Raw genomic sequence first — 15349 nt, forward strand, 5'->3', positions numbered from 1 at the left:
TTTATGACAAAATATTTCTTTGCTTCTCTGGCAGTAGCAACTAAAGTAAAATAAATAATATATTCACTATTATATTAGCTATAACTACAGCTCTAGAAAAATATACAAATTATTTTCTGATATATTCCCTGACCTCTGCTCAAGCTCTCATACCAGGGTACCACTTTAAAAATAGCTTTCTATATACTCCCAAATTATCTTACTGTGCTCAGAATGAAAAAGATTGATTAATCTGTTTAGTCAGAATATTATTCTAATAAACTAATAAAACTGGACTCTTCTTTCTACACTCTTGCACTCACCAATCTGAATTCAATTCAGTGGAAAAACACCTGCAATCAACAGCATTTGGCAAAAGAGCAAAACTGAGTCAATCCAATGTATTACCTTCCTAGAAAAATAATTAACACAGCTCAAGGTCTGTTTGCATGGTATATGAATATCTTTGTCTCTGAGTAATGTACCAAGTAAATTTCAGGATGTTTTTTCTTTTAATTTTTATTTCATATTGGAGCATAGTTGATTAGCAGTGTTGTGTTAGTTTTTCAAGTGTACAACAAAGTGATTCACTTATACATATACATGTATCTATTTTTTTTTCAAATTATTTTCCCATTTAGGTTATTACAGAACATCGTGCAGTATTCCTTTGCTATATAGTAGGTCCTCATCAGAGGTCCATTTTAAATATAGCAGTGTGTTCAGGATGCTTTTTATGTATGATAGATCATCATCTATGAAGATGAGTTATCCATTAGATGCCAAGTTGCACCTGCCTAGAAAATTTAATGGTATAGAATAGGAGGGTGGGTTAAAACAATATTATATAAGAGGGTAAATCATCACATTAAGGAAAGAAAACACAAAAGGGGAGGATATGACTCTTGCTTTTTTTCCCAGCATTGAGAGCAATCAGTGTTCTTACCATCACTACAATAAGGCCTTTCCTTGTACACATCCTGCCCCCCAAGGAGTCAGCAAAGGAGCAGATGCTCCATAATCTGCAGTTCACGATAACCGCATACATTTGTGTCACTGGAGTAATCCCATTTGATCATTTGGTCTTTGATCTAGCAGTTTGCATGTGCAGGTGGCTAAGGCATTGCCTTACTGGCCACTTTGTAGTAACCCCAACACAAAGTCCTCCTGGGCTTCATGTTTACTTCACTGCATCCAGTTATGCAGTGATTTCATTCCAAAACCTCCGTCTCACCTCAGCAGCTGTCATCTCCAGAAGCACAGTGCTCACTGTTAAGGGTTTCTTCCCTCCCTCTATTAAATGTGCTTGTTTAATAGAGTACATCCCACAGACCAGATGCACTGCATGTATGTTCATTGTCTATAAAATTTCTTTTGGCTGATCACCTTTCTCAATGTTAATAAGCAGAGAGACTATTCTATGGGGTTGTGTTTAACGTTCTAAAGGGCATTGAGAGGCCACATTGGAAGGATGAATATTTTTCTAAGAGATGAAGGCGTCCAACCACACATTACCTTAATAAATATTTATTAAAGTAATTTTTCATGTGGTAAAACATACACATCATAAAGTTTAACATTTTCACCTTTTAAAGTATACAACTGCTGCTGCTAAGTCACTTCAGTCATGTCTGACTCTGTGCGACCCCAGAGACTGCAGCCCACCAGGCTCCCCCATCCCTGGGATTCTCCAGGCAAGAGCACTGGAGTGGGTTGCCATTTCTTTCTCTAATACATTCACATTGTTGAGGAACCATCACTCCTATCCACTTCCAGAACTTTCTCATCATCTTAAACTGAAAGGCTATACTCATTAAACAATAGCTCCCATTCCTTCCTACCCCAGCCCTTATAACCACTACTCTACTTACTGTCTCTCTGGATCTGACTAGTCTAAATACATCATGTAAGTGGAGTCCTACCATTTTTATTCTTTTATGTCTTACAAGGTCAATTAACACAATGTTTTCAAGATTCATCTATATTGTACCGTGTATCAGAGACTGTTTCCTTTTAAGACTGAATAATATTCACTTGTAGGTATATAACATGTTTTGATTATCCCTTTATATGTTGAAAGATATTTAAGTTCTTCTTACATTTTGGGAATTGTGAATAATGTCAATATGAGCATGGCAGTAAAAATATGTATTGCATTCTCTGTTTTCAATCTTTTGGATATATACCTAGAAGTGGGGTTGTTAGATCCTATGGTAATTCAGCTTAGATTTTTGAGGGACCACCATTCTATTTTTCATAATGACTGCATCCTTTTACATTCCCATCAGTAATGCACAGCAGTTCTAGTTCTTCCACATTCTTATCAACAGTTTTTTTTGTTGTTGTTGTTTGTTTTCTTTCTTTCATTCTTTTGGATAATAGTCACCTAATGTATCAGGTCATTTAACATAAAATTAAATTTGTATTTATGTATTAATATAAAATTAAGTTCCTCATCTGAATAAATCTCAGTCTTAAGGGATAGAATTATTACCAATGGCTCAATCCTATTCTTGTATGCTTTTGTCTTAAAAGATGATGTTTGCTATACTGCCATCTCAGGTAAGCATGTCTTGGGTGAATATCTAAGGAATTCACCAAAGATAAACTTGAATACTCCCTTTGGTTTCTTTGGTGTTTTATATTGTTATTATCTTCTTGGTCAAGTTGAAATTATCTGTTTCTCTCCATAAAGCTGTGAAATGATCCTCAAAACACAATCATAGATACAATCCAACACAATGGCATATGTCCATTGCAAAGCAAATATTACTAGCCTATCCTGTGGAATTCATTCATCCATTCATTCATTTGTCCTAAATTCTACTGTACAAGCGCCTACAATGACAGAAGTATTTTATATCTGCCATACCGAATATGTTAGCCACTAGAGAAGGCAATGGCACCCCACTCCAGTACTCTTGCCTGGAAAACCCCATGGACGGAGGAGCCTGGTAGGCTGCGGTCCATGGGATCGCACAGAGTTGGACACAACTGAAGCGACTTAGCAACAACAGCAACAAGATATATGTGACTACTGACTATGTAAAATGTTACTATTTCAACTGAAACTTAAAATAATTAAACTTGAATTAAATATTAATTTAATTAATATAATTAAATATTCAGTTCCCCTGTCACACTCGCTACATTCTAAGTTCTCACTAGGCACAAACAACTAGTGGTTAGAGTGTTAGACAGTGAAGGTTTATCTGGATACACTGTGAAATTGTTTATCATCCTCCTATTTTATCAAAGTCTGGTCATTAAAACACATAAATATTTCTTGTAATAAAGGGTAATACATGTAAGTGCTAAGACCTACTGAAACACAAATGAGAGACAAGCTTCCTGGGGGGAAATTAAGAAATGCTTTCAAAAAGAGGTAACAATTAAGTTATACTTTGAAGTTAAGTTATATTAAGTTATATAATGAATCATCATAATATATGAATCATATGAATCATCCATATGATTATGGATGATTAAGGATGACGACTCTTTTTATTAGACAGAGAAGAAAAAGGATATTTAAGGTAGAGAGAAAGGCAAAGGCAATGTGTTGGAACCAAAATAGGGTGTTGAAGGATAGTGAAGTGTGGGGTATATTAAAAGAGATGCTACACCTAGGCAGAAGTGAGAGAAATGGAAAAAAGTTAGAAGAGTAATCCAGAACATGAGTGTGAAAAGCAATTGAAACATGTATAGCGGCAACAAAAGAATGAATAAGCAAGAGTGCATCATGAGTTTGTTCATTTCCTAAAACAGTTCCTTTCCTCCATCAACATTATTATAAAGAGCTCTAATTAAAAAGACTAGAAATTAATGGCTTGGTTGTAATTTGTATTGGAGAAGGCAATGGCAACCCACTCCAGTACTCTTGCCTGGAAAATCCCATGGACGGAGGAGCCTGGAAGGCTGCAGTCCATGGGGTCGTGAAGAGTCGGACACGACTGAGCGACTTCACTTTCATTTTTTACTTTCATGCACTGGAGAAGGAAATGGCAACCCACTCCAGTGTTCTTGCCTGGAGAATCCCAGGGACAGAGGAGCCTGGTGGGCTGCGGTCTATGGGGTCGCACAGAGTTGGACATGACTGAAGTGACCTAGCAGCAGTAATTTGTATCTGATGTAGATTTTTTTTTTTTTAATTTTACCTTTCTTCAGGGGAACTTGTAAGTAAAAGTTTCTCTCATTGGCTAAAGTAGGTCATTCTTAAACCCTCTTAAATAACTACCCAATACTTAAATAATCTAAGACTTGCTTAGCACAAACCATGTTTGTTTGTTATTCTGTTGTTCACTGCAGAATAAAAAGCAAATTATTACAGAAACAGCCTATGAGGGTATAGAAGCTGGAGTAGTTGTTTTACAATCCTCTTAGATTCTCATTCCAGAGTAAAGTTTAATATACTATGTACACAGTATACTAATATACTATGCTGCAGAGCACTACAAGAATTTCCATTCTGAATTTTTGTGATTGGATTAATATTTTAGAGTGCTTATTCAACTACACATTGATCAGAAACTCTTGGCTGTTGTGCTAAAATGCTCTGCCTCTGGCTTATAATTCACCTGGCAAATGGTCAATCATGCTTCATCCTAGAGTGAGTCATGATTCTTACTTTGATCTATTGAAGTATATTTCTAAGATCTACCTTTGCTAGAGTCCTATAAAAAAAAGAGTACTTCTTTGGGATATTAATTAATATGCTCTATAAAGAACTAAAACTAAAATGAATGATTATAGGCATAGCTTATTACACATGAGCAGTTTCCCATACTATTTAAAAAGATTATACAGTTTGTCATAAAAGGCAATTCTTTAATTCTGGCTGAATATACACCTATTTTGGTTGAAATCTTAATTAATGCTTTTAATTCTGGTTCGTTAACATTGTAATGATTCAGTAAGAAGATGATCCACATACCAACCTGGCAGAAATGACCAGAAAAATGTCTCAAATGAGGACAGATGCTAGGTAGTCTTACAAGCAAAAAAAGTAATTCATCCACACATGGAACATTTGTATATGACAGACTCGTTTTTGTAGCATATGGAAACTAAAACCAGTTCCAGATAGATCTTATACCTGATTGCAAAAACCAAAATTTTTAAAACTTTTGGGAAAAAACATATGAGAATATTTTATGATTTCATGATAAGAAATGATTTCTAAAACAAGATGTTATAAGGAGAAGTCATAATGAAAAATTTGTATTACTTTTAATGAAACACAATAAATATATACATGTGTGTATATATATATGTATATATATACCTAATATATATTTAGTAAAAGACACTAGGTTAAAAAAAGAAAAATATAAGATAGAGCTGAGGAAAAAATATTGACAATGCATATATCAAAAATGAATTAGAATACAGAATAAAGAGATATCTAATAAATCTATAAGAGAAAGATAAAGGCCTCAGTACCTGTAGAATATATGGCTAAGCAATTCACAGTAGAGGAAATGTGAATTTTCAATGGAAAGATGCTCACTGCACATATAATCAAAGAAGACAAATTAAAACCATGCAACTGATAAATTTTAAAAAGTAACAATTTCACACACTCAGCAGATTCATAAGGTTATTTGCCTTTAGTGATTTCACTTCCTTACAGTATGAAATGATGAAGGTTGATAAAAGGATAATTACATTAAAAAAAATAATAAAGAACAGGAAAGGAAAGCTAAAAGAAACAGCAGCTCTAATTTATTTCTCTGTGAGAGTCTCAGGTCTTCTTAAGTGTTTTCCTGTTTTGGCTCTTCAAATCCAGCCCAAGCTAAAATGAAAAGGTATGGAAGGTGCTGTTACAAATATGCACAGTTCCCAAAGAACCCAGTAGGGTAAAGACCAAAAGGAAGCAAAACTAAAAGAAGATAAAACAGGAGAGCTGGGTTCGATCCCTGGTTTGGGAAGATCCCCTGGAGAAGGAAATGGCAACGCACTCCAATATTCTTGCCTGGAGAATCCCATGGACAGAGGAGAGCCCAGTGGACTACAGTCCTTGCGGTTGCAGAGTCAGACATGACTGAGCGACTTTCACTCACTCACTCAAAAAGTAACAATATTAAATGTTGACAAGAATAGATAGAATGGTAGTTCTCATAAATGTACTTGCAAATTACAAATGCTGAAAGCCTACATGGGTTTTGGGCAATATCTGAAAAAAGGAAAGATGTAAATTCACATTATCAATCAGTTTCACTCATAAGCCTATGCCTTAAATAATCTTGAATATTTGCACAGTAATAAATGTAATAATTCAGAATGATTATTTATATGGTGTTTATTACAGTGGGAAATTAGAAATGCTTACTAATGAGGCCAAGAATAATGGGTAGCCTATCCCTTCTCCAGCAGGTCTTCCCAACCCAGGAATCGAACCAGGGTCTCCTGCATTGTAGGCAGATTCTTTACCAACTGAGCTATCAGGGAAGCCCACTAATGAGACAGGGAAAAGTAAATTGTAGTAGGTTTATAAAATGGAGTACTAATACAATTTTGTAAAGTTTAAAAATAAAATTAAATTAAAAAAATAAAATAAAATGTAAAAAATAAAAAAATAAAAATAAAAATAAAATGGAGTACTATACAGTAATAAAAATTAATGAAGTTGATCATTCTATACCAACTTGAATAAGTCACATGAAATTATATTTCCAAGGAGATATATAGTATGCTGCAATGTTTATAAATATTTTACTTATTTAATACAATACTGTATGATTGAAGGGGGATAATACACATAGTAAATTCACAAGGAATGGTCTGGGGATCATAATATCAAATTTACAACACTGGTTACCTCTTGGAGGGAGATGCAGTCTGAAAAAATACATTGAGGGCTTCAATTTTATGTTTAATACATAATTAATCTGGGTGGTAACTCACAGACATTTGTTTCAGCATTTTCTCTGTCTTTGCCAAGTGAATATGACATAATCATAAAAAGTCAGAGTCATTAAAAGTTCCAAGTACTCTGAACAGCAGTACTTCAACTCTAAAGGCCATCTTAGGTGACTTTTAAAACTCTGTTCTTGAGAAGGGTGCCTTTCTGATGCAGGGCTCTTTCATTTCGGTAAGAATGAATCATATAATTTAACTGACTATACTGTCAAATCAAATCTTTCTCTGAAACACAGTAATCTAAGAAACTATGTTCATAGCTCTCAATAAGACATAAGAAGCTATGTTGATGATTCCTCCCCCAACTGCTAAATTAATCTCCATATTGACCTGTCTAGGCTGAGGAATAATCATTGTGATAAACTCTTAAGTGCCTAGTTACACCTGAAATGCTTGCTAAAATGTAGATTCCAGAATCCCAACCCCATATGTTCTAATGTATTAAATCTAGCAGAGCTAAGGAGTCTAGGGAGTAGTATTTTAAGTGTCATTTTTGTTAATTTGGAGGTCTTCTTGGTTCAATGGACAAAGTTTGAGAAAAGCTGCTTCAAGGAATTCACAGTCTCATGTTGGAAATGAATAAACAAATTCAATGGAATTTTGGAGCTATTATTGAGAGGATAAAAATATTTAAATCCATTTGCTTAACAGGAAACTCTTCAAAAGAGAAGTGATGACTGATTCATATTTTCAAAGGTCACCCAAGAATCAAGAAAGTGAGAACTAATCTGGGCAGAAGTTCTAGCATAAACAAAAGCAGAAAATTATGACATATCATGAATATTTGAGAAAATGAAAGTCGATTTTCACAGTGATTGGCAAAGTGAAAGTTGTTCAGTTGTGTCCGACTCTTTGCGACTCCATGGACTATATTCTCCAGATCAGAATACTGGAGTGGGTAGCCTTTCCCTTCTCCAGGGGATCTCCCCAACCCAGGGATCAAACCCAGGTCTCCCACATTGCAAGCAGATTCTTTACCAAGGATATTGGAATGGGTAGCCTATCCCTTCTCCAGGGGATCTTCGAACCCAGGAATCGAACCAGGGTCTCTTGCATTGCAGGCAGATTCTTTACCAACTGAGCTATGAGTGAAAGTTGAAGACTAAAGAGAGGAATTCTGGGTCCAGATGATTGAGTACCTTGAATAATATGATAAGGGGTTTGGGTTTCATGGTTTGTGCTCTAGAAAGAAGACTTTGCAGACACAATGTACATGAATTCAAGTGGGGCAAGAATGGAGGTGAGGTGATGGCTTAGAAGGGGGATCCTAGGAAGCATGAGTAGGAACGGGTGGCAGGTCTGTCTCTGGGAACAAGAGATTAGGTTTAAGAAAAAGAAAGTCATCAGTACATGTTTTTTTCCTCACTGTTTGAATGTAGTTGATAAGGCAGTGAAGTGTTAGTTGCTCAGTCATGTCCAACTCTCTGCGATGCCATGGACTATCACCTGCCATGGAATTCTGTCCATGGAATTTTCCAGGCAAGAATACTGGAGTGGGTAGCCATTCCCTTCTCCAGAGGAGCTTCTGGACATGGGGGTTGAACCCGGGTCTCCTGCATTGCTGGTGAATTCTTTACCATCTGAGCCACCAGGGAAGCCAGAGGAATATATCAAAGATGGCTGGATGCATAATGTGCTACTTATGACTGGAAATCTGAGTAAAAGAGCAGTTTGGCAAGAGAGATAATGTATGTGGCTTCAAATGGTTTCTTCTATTATATTTTCCTTTAAAATATTTGTAATTTATCTCTACATGAAGATGTCAAGTAATTCTTTGACAATATAGACATGGCATTCAGGAAAAATATATGGACTAAAGATATAAATTTTTGATTTCATTATTAAAACTCTAGATATACATCTTACTATCTAGGGTGACTGAAGAGAATGAGAAGACAATAAGGGCTAAATTTAGTACAATAATTAAAAAATAGAAAATTATAGTTGACAGATAATTTATGTAAAATGTATAATACAAATTAAAACCAAATTAGATGGCAGACAGAATTGATTGGGAATTTCAGAGGTGTTTAAAAACTATGAGGGTTGGAACAGATAGAGAAATTTCTTAGTGGAGGAGAAATATCAATATTTTGGATGAATGAATAGAGTTTAGCCAAGAGAAAGGCAGACTCTTCCAGATTAGAGAAGCCATGTGTGCAGAAATGTGAAGGTAGAGCTTCACAATTTTCAATCTGAAAATTACTTGATGGATTCTTCCCAGACATCTTGGCTATATTTGTCCACATATCAAAGCAAATGATGACGGCTCTGTTTCATTCCTGTTTTCTGATTTCGAAAGATGACGGTACAGTTGGGGTGGGGGTTAGAGGTGAAGCTTTCATACTAAAGAAGCTATGGCTGTGACATCCTTGGAAAGCTGTTAATACTGTTTATAGATGACTGATCTGGGGGAAATGCAAAGAATGGTTTGGACATGGAAAAAAAGATATTTAAGAGACTCAGAAATTATAACTGCTGAAACACAATTTTAATTATTTTTTTTAATATGAGGGGAAAAAATAGGTCCATAGCATGCAGGAAAAGCATGTACTATGCTATAAAAAAGAGTTTGTTTCTAATAGTGAATCTGCCTTTTATTTGCTCAATGGTTATGTATATTTTGTTTAACCTCTCTGAGATTCAATCTTTTTATAAGTTAAAGAAATCTAATAAAGTCTACTTCAAAAGGGTACTGTAAGGATTGAATGCAATATCTGTGGCAACGAGAGTGTCTGACACTGTGTCTACAGTTTCCCCAGTTACTCTTCTAGGAACTTTATTTCCTATAGGATTAGGATAACTGGCTGGTCCATATAGAACTATGTTTTAGGTATAAACATGAAAGTATCAATAATATTATTGCTCACTCAATTCAATAGCAGATTTATAGAGATAAATGATAGTGACCAGGTCATAATTCTCACCTACTAAATGCTATTATGTTTTTCTTTCTGAACTCACAGATCTCAGAGAAAGAGAAAAATAAGTTGAGTTTTCTGGGTGATAAGGAAGGGTTCATTCTCTAGCGTATTGGATGGAACCTCACCTCAAGTTACATTTCAAATGGTGCATTGCACCTGCTCATTTATCAAGCTGCCAAGGTCTAGCTTTGCTGTCTTGCTTTTTTTCTGTTAAAATTCACATCTTTGCAGTATCTTGAATTGCTTAATCTCATAATGTAAGTAACACATTAAATCTTGCCTAAATAAAAATAACTCCTAATGTATCAAGTTTAGACAATGTCAAAAGGTGTGATCACTCAGCTGAGTCTAATGTTAGTTTCCAAATACAGCATGCAAGTGTATAGCTTCCCATTCATTTCTGATCAATGCTATTTTTCTTTGAATTAAATCTTAAAATTTAAAATAAAAGACCTATACAAATCAACATAATTTTCTTTGGAGATATTAGGATATTGTTCTTTACTGTGTACCATATAGGGCAAGAGAAAGCAGGCTTTAAACCTATAAGACTCTCTGGGCAGCTCAGAGTCTCTCCTCCAACCCACACTCTAAACAGGTGCTCTACTGCTGGAAATCACTAACCTTTTGCCATAAAAAGCCTAGAAGATGATAACACTGGTTCAAGGAAAGGGTAAGGGAAGGGAAGTAAAAGGAAGTAAGTGGGAAATTATAGCAAATGTGATTAACAGCTGTTTTCTAGAGCAAGCCTCTGTCAGGGATCTGCAGCTGTGTCATTGTGCTTCAGTTCTTCAGATTATACAAGAAGATGCATAAAGCAAAAGATACATGAGAAAGGTTAAAGGAAGTCCAAAGAAAGGTTAAAGCAAGTCCAAAATCCATGGCAACATACGCCCTCACTCCCTACTTATTCTTCAGCTTTATCTTGTCCCTCTCTTTTGGGAGAAGCTAGATGCCTAAGAAACAAAGTCCTCCTACTCCCTAAGTATCAGTTCTGAGTTGCTGCTGTTGATGATTTTGGTATTTTTTCTGGTTTTGGAGAGAAAGGGAGGGGGTTGCTGGAACACCAGCAGATCCTTTAATAAACACCTTTAATAAAATCAACATGCTGTATGCCTTCCAGAATGCTTTCTAAAGAGCTACATGTACCTCCTCAAGATACAGAGGAGATACCATGATATGGCTGGAAAACTAAGTCGCTCAAAATACTCGGTTCTAAGAGCATCCAATTTGGTTTTTAAAGACTAGCTGCCAGGTTTTTAGTTGTCTGCCTTATATAAGGGTGGATTCCCAAAATATTATGTTTAATATTACATCCTATTTGCCAAACAACCACAATGAAATGAAATGCAATGGTATTATTGTCTTATCCCACGTGCTCAGAAGAGTGTTATTTCCTCTGAAAGATCCCCTTCAAGGAACCAACATCCCCATGTGAACCATTCCATAGGTCCTGAATTTCTGCCCCTTCCTCCAAGTGCTCAGGGGGGGTTGGCAATACACCTTCGAATTAAACAATCTCCCACCACTACTTGGAAATACAGTCTCTTCACAGCCCTTTGTAACAGAGAGCTTGGTAAAAATCACTTAAAAAGAAACAGAGCCAATGACCCAGAGGAATATACAAGGTCAGGCAACTCCCGGTGGGGGTGAGAAAAGGTGGGAGGTGCTGAGGTCAGGGTTAAATGACACTGCCAAAAGAAGTCCCCCTGCCCGGCCACCTCCTTCCTTCATTGCTAGGAGGAGTCTCCAGTGAGCTCCGGCTTCTAGAAGCCTGCCCCTTCGTGCTGCAGAAAGGTTAGGAAGCGCATTTCAAAGCCGCATCTAAGGCAAGCCCAGTTAAAAGAGCCAAGGAAACCCTGGCCCATGACCAGGATTGGCCCAAATCACTTGCTGCCTTTCTCTTCTCGCAGCCTCATTAGCGCTTCCCTTCTTTCCTCGTCGTCCTCTTTACCCTTAGAGTGCAGGTCCCGCTGGGACTCGGGGGTCACCCTACGGTTAGCGCCTGCAGCTCAGACCCCGGGCTGGGCTGAGATGTTTTAGCATCCCGTCTGCCTATCCCACCTGTCTGCCTGCGGCACAGTGACCCCTGGAAGGATAACGCGGGACCTCTGCGGCGAGGTGTGCGCGTCCTGAGCCGGCCCCTCGGGGACCTCTCGGCATGCGGCTGCAGGGTGCAAGCGGCCTCCGCAGCGCTGGAACCCCCGGGCGGAACGGCCGCCCGGGCTGCGGCAGCGAGCTTGCCTCACTGCGCTCCCTGCTTCGCCCGTCCGGCGGGCTATGCCCGCCTCTCCCCATTGTGTCCGCAGCGCTGCGGGGCTGAGCAGTGCGCCCGCGGCACCCGCGCCAATCCCGTAGCTCTAGGCAGGAAGAGCCCGGGAGTGAAGAGAAGGCAGGGATAAGGAGCCAGAAGGGACCCCAGAAGGGCTCAGCGCTTCATCAATAATATAGAGGCGCCTGGACACCCCACCCACCCCGCAATACATTTTCCAGTTAAACGCGATCAACTGGAGCGCTTCCTGGCACGTCCCACGCGTGTGGTTTTTGTGTGTGAAAGATGGGACGCACCTTGTTCATTCATCTATCTGCGCTTCTTCTTCTGCTCTCCTACAGAAAAAGCCCCCTCCTCCCCGCCTTAGCTTTAAACCGCCACCTTCTCCACATCAGCACTCCATTTCCAGGCCCAAACTGCAGGTTGAAAACGCAGATCTGGAAAGACTCCACTATATACCCTGAAGAGTTTACCAAAATTCACCCAGTAATGCTGATTTTCAAAGCCCCCCTTTTCATCCCCCTTCTTGGAGAATGCTTTCAAAGTTTGGGAGCCCAAATGGCCCTGGACCTGGAGGTTTCTGCACCCCTGTCCGCATCATGAACCGCGGTGCGGTCAGAGACACCGAGATTACGCCGCAAAGTTGCCCAGCATCAACCCAGCAGGCCGCTGATGCTAGGAGCATCCTTCGAAGCAGTTCTCCGGTGTGTCCCCAGGAAGCCCAGATGCACGACAGAATCTCCCAAACAAGGATTCATCCAACCACCTACAACAGACACAAATTGCGGAAACTTCTTTGTGAAGCCAGCTCAAGCCCACATTGAAGGGACACTCAGCACAACTTGCAAGGAAATAAATACACATCTCATCCCTGCGGGGAAACTTGTTGAATCCCGCCCGAGCGTAAGGCTGCAATTTCCGATGTAGCCTGAAGGTTTTTGATTCTACCCGCAAAGACCCCGGTGCATTCGTCACAATTTCTGGACAAACTGCAGGGTCCTTTACGCACCCATTCTGCATTCCCGCCACCACCGCTGTAAAACGGAGCGTGTGCCTCTAGACAATTCGAAAGCCGGCTGTCACTTCTTTTGCCATCATTTGGGAGACTTACCCTTTGATAAGACTGTTTTCCTCGATCTAGCGGCTCCGGGGTGCAGGCGCAGTCCTCCCAACTTTGCTGGGCACCGAGACCTCCCCGACTTTATTAACCAAGCAAAAGCTGCCTGTGACTTACAAATGTTAAGAGTGGGAAATAGGGAGTGATTGAAGTCGGGTTTCTTCTCGGTATCAGTACCCTGAAAAAATCCAATCCTTCTTCAGTAGAGAATTCTTTCAACCCCGTTATCTCTATTACTATTAATGCGCAGAGCAGAGGGCATTGCATGCAAATAGGTGCAAGTGCGCGCTTCTATTGGTGGCTGCGGAGGCCCCTGGGTCCTACTGCTCAAGCTCTAAACTACACAGCAACACTACACACGCAGCTTCGGAGGCGCGGAGGGGAAAATGGATTTAATTGATTCGTTACCTCTGGTATTGTAACGCCTGCTGCGATGTTTAACGGAGGTGGGGGGGAACCCTCACATTTAAACTCATGTCTTGTGATCTATCATTTCATATATGCCTTTAATTGCCTGTGTGGAGTGGCTTTGAACATACAAAGGCTTTTTAAAAGAACCCTTTCTGAGGAAAATTCACACAGATGCATTTGGCAGGAAAACCCTCCTTTATTTTCCCCCTTTTTTCCTGTCATGCCTTATTCGGATGTAAATCCCGGAAATATTTATATAGTCAGATACTTCTGCCTTTCACTTAAATAAAATAGCGTCTAGTTTTATTCTTGATAGTGCATGGCTACTCTAAATAACTTATACAGGTTAAAATGGCAGAGGCTAAAATGTGAATGTTAAGATATTTGGGATCTATTTTTTTTTTTTAATGTTCCTAAAAAAAAAAATGGCATCCATGATAATGCCATGGGCATCTTTTTTATTTTTTTAATTTTGCAAATTAAGAAATTCAGAAATATTTTATGAGTGAGTATTGACTCCCAAATATAAATCAACATAAAGATATTGATAATGTCACAATATGTCAAGCATTCACTATTAATTGCCACATTTTCTTTTTACAGTTTCTCTCTTCGCGAGCCCATTAGTGATGCAAATGGGCACAAGGAGATTTAAAGTGAGGCAGGCCTGTGGTGACTAGCAATTTGAAATATTGTAACCTGGTGCAAAAACCACTCCAGTGCATCATCATTAAAGGTAACTGTGTTTAAAATTAGAGTATTAATAGCTGAATCTTAATATATATGAATTTAAAGCCCTTAATCATGTTTTGCTCTGACCTTTAATTTTTTGGAAGGAAAGAAATCCTCACATAAACTGAAATGACACAGACTCTCCTCCAAGTTCCATCTAAGATGTTCTCTGATATTACAATTTAGGAAATAACATAATTTTATTGGGTTTTAGATGTAAATGGTAATGTAAATTTAATTACAAATTTATTATGTCTATAATTATTAATATTGTGTCTAGAATTTACAGCTCACTGCTGGTAGAAACTGATGTACTGAATAAGGTCAGCAGCAGCAGCCAACTCATAATTCACCAGCCATGTGTAAACTAAATAAATGAAAACACAAGATGCAAAAATAAAACAATTGAGGTCTTATTCCAAACACACCTATAGCATTTGAATTTACTTATGTAGTATGTGCTACAACCCTTCTTTGTTTCCATAACTCCCTCCCTGTGTAGCCTCTTCCCTTCCCTCAGTAGTAACCCTGGAGAGCAGAAGTGTTACTTCAAGTCCAGGTTGCCTTTGCTGCTTTCCAGGTCTAACTTATAGATTATATCCCTGTAGGACCCAGAATTAAATCTTTCAGTACTAAGATGTTAAGGAGGACAGTTTCCATTAGGATTTGGAAAATCCAACATTCTCAGGTGTATTTCCAAAGTTTCCATCAAACATATATATTTGAAATATCTGTGACCACTAATTCAGAGTGAACAGACATAATCAATTGGCATTACATCAGAGTCAATTTGCTGCAGTACCCTATTACTCTTGTATCTCTGGAACAGTCTTTTGGAAAGACTTTGTATGCAGAGTTATTACAATCACTCTAGGCCAGCTTATGAAATTTTCAACTTACAATAGAATTAACATAAAAATATCAAGATATTACTATATTCAATATAAGAGTTTAAGAGACTCATTATCTGTAAAAGAAAAAAAGGTTATTATT

This window comes from Bubalus kerabau, chromosome 2 (genome assembly GCF_029407905.1).
Source record: "Bubalus kerabau isolate K-KA32 ecotype Philippines breed swamp buffalo chromosome 2, PCC_UOA_SB_1v2, whole genome shotgun sequence".
Taxonomy (NCBI): Eukaryota; Metazoa; Chordata; class Mammalia; order Artiodactyla; family Bovidae; genus Bubalus; species Bubalus kerabau.